A 7,093-nucleotide genomic window follows, 5' to 3' on the forward strand; every position below is an offset into this window, starting at 1 on the left:
GAGGTCTCTGAGACTGTCCTCAATTCTTTTCTTTCTTTTTTCTTTATTCTGCTCTTCGGTTGTTATTTCCACTATTTTATCTTCCAGGTTACTTATCCATTCTTCTGCCTTAGTTATTCTGTTATTGATTCCTTCTAGAGAATTTTTAATTTCATTTATTGTGTTGTTCATCATTGTTTGTTTGCTCTTTAGTTCTTCTATGTCCTTGTTAAACGTTTCTTGTATTATCTCCATTCTATTTTCAAGATTTTGGATCATCTTTACTATCATTACCCTGAATTATTTTTCAGGTAGACTGCCTATTTCCTCTTCATTTGTTTGGTCTGGTGGATTTTACCTTGCTTCTTCATTTGCTGCATATTCTTCTGTCTTCTCATTTTGTTTATCTTACTGTGTTTTTGGTCTCCTTTTTGCTGGCTGCAGGTTCGTAGTTTCCATTGGTTTTGGTGTCTGCCCACAGTGGGTAAGGTTGGTTCAGTGGCTTGTGTAGGCTTCCTGGTCGACGGGACTGGTGCCTGTGTTCTGGTGGATGGGGCTGGATCTTGCCTTTCTGGTGGGCAGGGATGCGTCTGGTGGTGTGTTTTAGGGTGTCTCAGAACTTAGTATTATTTTAGGAAGCCTCTCTGCTAATGGGTTGGGTTGTGTTCCTGTCTTGCTAGTTATTTGGCATAGGGCGTCCAGCACTGGAGCTTGCTGGCTGTTGGGTGGAGCTTGGTCTTAGCATTGAGACCGAGATCTCTGGGAGAGCTCTCGCTGATTGATATTACGTGGGGCCGCGAGGTCTCTGGTGGTTCAATGTCCTGAACTCGTCTCTCCCACCTCAGAGGCTCAGGCCTAACACCAGGCCAGAGCACCAAGACCCTGTCATCTACCTGGCTCAGAAGAAAAGGGAAAAAAAAGAAGGAAAAAAATTAATAAAAAAATAAAATAAAATAAAATAATGAAAGTAAAAAAAAAATTAATTATTAAAATAAAAAAATAAAAAGTAATTAAAAAACAGGTAGCGTACAAACCAATAAGCAAATCCACCAATGATAACAAGCACTAAAAAGTATACTAAAACATAAAAATCAGAAACAAGTCAGTCATAGACAACAAACCACATGTCTACTCTTGCTCCCAAAATCCAGCCCCTCAATTTTGGGTTGATTTGTTGTCTTTTCAGGTATTCCACAGATGCAGGGGACATTAAGTTGATTGTGGGGATTTAATCCACTGCTCCTGAGGCTGCATGGAGAAGTTTCCTTTTCTCTTCTTTGTTTGTGCAGCTCCCGCGGTTCAGCTTTTGTGTTGGCCCCACCTGTGTGTGTAGGTCACCCTGAGCCTTCTGTACCCACCCATACAGGATGGGCTTAAAGGAGTGGGTGATTAGGGGCTCTGGCTCACTCATGCTGTGGGGTAGGGAGGGGTACCATAGTTATAATTGGAATGTGGGGCGAGCCTGCGGCAGCAGAGGCCGGCATGACATTGCACCAGCCTGAGGTGTGCCATGTGTTCTCCCGGGGAAGTTGTCCCTGGATCACGGGACCCTGGCAGTGGTGGGCTGCACAGGCTCCCGGGAGGGGAGGTGTGGAGAGTGAGCTGCGCTTGCACACAGGATTCTTGGTGGCTGCAGCAGCAACGTTAGCGTTTCATGGCTGTCTCTGGTGTCTGAGCTGATAGCCGCGCTTTGCGCCCGTCTCTGGAGCTCATTTAGGCAGTGCTCTGCCTTCCGTAGGCAGACAGGGAAGGAATCCCCTCTCTTCGTGCACCCTGAAACAATGGTCTCTTGCCTCTTTGGCAAGTCCAGACTTTTTCCCGGACTTCCTCCCAGCTAGCTGTGGCGCACTAGCCCCTTTCAGGCTGTATTCACGCCGCCAACCCCAGTCCTCTCCCTGGGGTGTGACCTCTGAAGCCCGAGCCTCAGCTCCCAGCACCCCCGCTCACCCTGGTGGGTGAGCAGACAAGCCCCTCAGGCTGGTGAGTGCTGGTTGGCACTGATCCTCTGTGCAGGAATCTCTCCGCTTTGCCCTTTGCACCCCTGTTGCTGCGCTCTCCTCCATGGCTCCGAAGCTCCCCCCCCCATCCAACCCCCATTCCTGCCAGTGAAGGGGCTTCCTAGTGTGTGGAAACTTTCCCTCCTTCACAGCTCCCTCCCAGAGGTGCAGGTCCCGTCCCTATTCTTTTGTCTCTGTTTTTTCTTTTTTCTTTTGCCCTCCCCAGGTACATGGGGAGTTTCTTGCCTTTTGGGAAGTCTGAGGTCTTCTGCCAGCATTCAGTAGGTGTTCTGTAGCAGCTGTTCCACATGTAGACGTATTTTTGATGAAGGTGATCTCCACTCCTCCACCATCTTGAAGGTCTCAGCATAGCATCTTTAAATCTTTCTCTGATGCTAACTTTTCCTCCCTCTTTCACTTAGAAGGACAAATATGTCTTCATCAGACTCACTTCAATAACAATCCTAGATGCTGTCTATATACCAAGATTCTTAAACACCTATGTAAAGTCCCTTCCGCATGTTAGGGAAAAATAGTCACAGTTTCCTCAGATTAGGGTGCACACATATTGGGGAACCATTATTTTGCCAATCATAAGCAATAAATAAAACAGCAAAATCTCTGCTTCCTTTAAAGTGTGAGAAAGGCAGACAAAAAGCAAACACATAGTGTATCCTCTTTTTTACCCCTACTACTTACTTGTACCTAGGATCTTTTTCTTTATAGTTTTCCCGAGGAATTATCTGTCTGTATTATTATCCTTCTCAACTAATCCGTTTTTACCTTTCCCAGCACACTCTGTTTCATGCATTTATGTTCATGTACATTTCTTCTTCCTCTGTTATTTTTCTCCAAACTTCATAACGCATTAGCCTTTCATTTTTATTTACATAAACATTTAGTGTTAAAGTTTTGCTCCATCAGTACAGACTTGATAGTATGTTATCATTTAAGATCAAACAATTGTTTAATTGTTCTTTGAACCATAAAATAGTGAGGGTTTGTGTGTGTATGTGATTTCCAGTGGTTGGTATATTTTTAAACACTTTAGATCACAGTAAAATATATATATTTATATATATATATATATATATATATATATATATATATATATATATATACATACATACATATATATATATATATATAAACATAATTATATTTTCATTTTTAAGTGAATAATTCTGTAGCATTAAGTATGTTCAAAATGTTGTCCAACCATTATCACTATCTATTTCTGGAACTTTTGCATCATCCCCAACAAATCTCTGTACTATTAAACAATAACTCTCCATTTCCCCTCCCCCACCTCCCAGCAACCTTCATTATACTTTCTGTCTCTTGCCTAGTCTAGGTACCTCATATAGGTGGAATCATACAATGTTTCTCTTCTTGTGTCTGGCTTATTTCACATAGCATAATGTTTTTACTGTTTAATTTAAAAAATTGAATTATGCTAAAAATAATCCTGATCTCTTATGCTACCATACATGAAATAAGATATACCTTCGTCTTGCATGTTAGTCATTTTCTGCATATAATTCCTATGTACTCATGACAAATGTGTTTTTCCTAATATGGTGTTAGATCAAAATTATAATTGTGTTTTTCAAATATTCTGTATCTTTACTACATTTTGGGTTTCAGAGGAAGAAATATAGCATGTGCACTGTAACAAAGATGTAAAGAGTAAATGCAAACACTTCATGACTTACCAAAGACAGCAAGAAGAGTAAAGAAGGAAGGATTCACCATACTAATCAAACTGCCTTTTATTTTTCAGGGACTCTGAGGTTAGTCTCCCCAGACCCTTATGCTTTGCTCAGATGTATTTCAGTAACCATCCGCACATGCACTCACACACTTTAGATGTCATAAAACGTCCCATCACTATCCACCTTTCTCCCAAATGCTGTTATATGCACATCCATATTTATAGACATATATAAAGAGATTCAAATATATATTGATACTTGTTTCATGAAAATAACTTCTTTTGTAGATCTATTTTCAAATGTAAACTAGAATTCTAATTTTCCAGTCACACTTGATTGTGTGATTGAATATCTTTGTGTCTATTTAAAATATACAACCTTTGTTTTACTAATTGAGGGCTGAGGAAAACGAGGAATTCAATTTGGGTGTATTTGCTGTAGTTCTGCACTTAAGTTTTGATTCTAGTGCTTCTTACCTTTATGACATTGAAGGGCTTTATATCACTGTGGTAGGCAGAATAATATCCTACCAAATGTGCCATTGCCCTAACTCCCAGAAATTGTAATATATTGTATTACATAGCACAGATAAATTTTCAGATGCAATTAAAGTTATGGACCTTATAATAGGGAGATTATCCTGCATTATCTAGCTGGGCCCATCTAAGGACATTAGCCCTTAAATGCACAGAATTTTCTCTGGCAAGAGAAATGTTGCAGAAGGTGAGTCAGAGATTCCAAGTATGAGAAGCATTCAAAGCACCGTTGCTGGCTCTGGGTTATAGACTCCCATGTGCGGGGACTGGCGAAAAATCTCTAGGAACTAAGGGCATCTGCCAGCTGACAGGCAGCAGGAAATGGGTTCTCAGTCCTATGACTGTAAGGACCTGCATTCTGCCAACAACTTGAATGAACTTGGAAGCAAATTCTTCCCAGAGTCTCCTGAGAAAAGTCCAGTTGGCTGACACCTTGTTTTTGGCTTTGTGAAATCTAGAGCAGAGAAATCAGCAGAGCCAACTAGAATTTCTGACCTGCAGAACTGTGCAATACTAAATTTGTGTTGTTTTTAACCACTAAGTTTGTGGTTATTTGTTATGGCAGCAGGAGAAAATGAATGCAGTTATCCTCTTCAGCTCAGGTACCAGTCTCTAAAAAACGAGAGAAAATAATATTATGTTACAAGTGTATGTATGTCTTAAGTATGCAGAGTGATTGATAAGTAAGTTATATTTGCCATACATTTAAAAATTTAAGTGTAGGTTATGCAAACCACTTTTTTCCTCTTTGTGTGTGTGTGTGTATGTGTTTAAGACATTTATCACATTTAAGTATCCTAGGGGAAAATATCTACTATGTGATTACTTAATATTTTCATTGATGTATCCAAATCTAATATGGTGATATGTCACAGTGGAAAGTTCCTGAAATGAATGGCACCAATGATGAGGGTGACTATCATGGCCTAATTCCAGGGAATAGAAATAAGCTATTTTAAGGCAGACAAAAATGCTGTAAATTTTTATGTATTTCATTAAAATAGTATACACTAATATATAATCAGCCAAATTATTTATTACATTACAAAATACTTAATACTGTTCTTAAATGATAATTAAATAATGAGTTTTCCACTGTTTAAAAAAATTACTTTGGAAACTGCTTGACTTCTGATATTTAAAATCTAGTCTTGTTAATAAAAATATAATTTACATGTTCCTTGATGACTTTCAAATAGATATAAAATGTATACTCATCAATTTAAAATTATGATTGAATGACTCCATGTTTCTATAGAAAATATGCCAGAAGATAGATCACATGGCTTGTAATAGATTTTCAGTGATCCCTATGATTCAATTTTATTTTCACAGTTGGATATTTTTAAAGCAAGAATAAACATGGTTTTCATTTTTAATAGATAATTCTATTTCTTCTTAGGAACTTAAATTGATTTGAGGATGTTATAGTAAACACATATCAGAAACAGTATTGTATGTGGTTATGCCTTTCAGTCATAGAATGTTTTGTTTATTTATTTATTTATTTATTTATTTATTTATTTATTTTGGCTGTGTTGGGTCTTTGGTGCTGTGCGCAGGCTTTCTCTAGTTGCGGCGAGTGGGGGCTACTCTTTGTTGTGATGCTCAGACTTCTCATTGCGGTGCCTTCTCTTGTTGCGGAGAATGGGCTCTAGGTGCGCAGGCTTCAGTAGTTGTGGCACGTGGGCTCAGTAGTTGTGGCTTGTGGGCTCTAGAGCACAGGCTGAGCAGTTGTGGCGCACAGGCTTAGTTGCTCTGCGGCATGTGGGATCTTCCTGGGCCAGGGCTTGAACCCGTGTCCCTTGCATTGCCAGGCAGATTCTTAACCACTGTGCCACCAGGGAAGCCCATAGAATGGTTTTATTTATTGATTTCCTATTAATTAGACAGTAAATCATATATTATTTGATAGTATTTTTTTCAGTTTTTGTTACTGAATAAGGTAGTGTTGAATAAAGAAATATTTGTCTGAGACTTTCCATTAATCTCCCACTTTCAAAATAACATAGTTATTTTATTACTATGTTTATTAACATAGTTCATTATGAAACATTATAAATTTTAAGTTTTGCCATTTCCAAAAAAATCATTGCAAATATTTTAATGAAAATATTTTGATATAGAGTTTTCAGTAATGCAGTTTTCAAACAAAATAACTTTGAATTAATAAAATAAAAAGATTCATAAAGTGAATGCTTTCACTTTCTTTGTCCTTTCTTTCACTCATTAAAATCAATAATCTGGTCTCAAATATGAGCCTAGAGGAAAATGTCCTATAGAGTATACTTAAGAAAGAGTAACGGTCTTTGTAAGTTATTAATCTTCCATTCCAGCTTGATACACCCAGGCATCCATACACAAATTTTTCCAGACTTTCCATTTTTAGAGCCTCTTATGCAGGTTGTTGAATTGTTGAGGGTCTGGGGGAATAGGCATCTGCCTTAATATTCTCTATATCTCTTCTGAAGTTATACTAGCAATTATAAAGATAAGTTGATGATTGAAGGTAATCAGTGAAGTAAATTACACACACATTCGCATGCGTACATATGATTTACATGAAAATTTTATTCAAAACGAAAGTTAATGAATCTAGTTTTTAAATTTTTTGAGTACTCAGTCGGTAATGTATCTTCTGCCTTGTCATAAAAAACAGTTCTTAGAAACAGAAGAACTGGATACTGAGTACAAAATACTGATGTGAAAATCTAAATTAAGGTGTTAAAATTCACATATGGTGATCAGTTCTGACAATACAAATGAAAAAATAAGAATGTAGGCCAAATAGACTACAGGAAAAAAAAATAGAAAGTTTGAATATTATTTCTTCTGCAAGCAAATATGTTTAGTAACATATTTTGAA

The sequence above is a fragment of the Balaenoptera acutorostrata genome, chromosome 2 (assembly GCF_949987535.1).
Source record: "Balaenoptera acutorostrata chromosome 2, mBalAcu1.1, whole genome shotgun sequence".
Taxonomy (NCBI): domain Eukaryota; kingdom Metazoa; phylum Chordata; class Mammalia; order Artiodactyla; family Balaenopteridae; genus Balaenoptera; species Balaenoptera acutorostrata.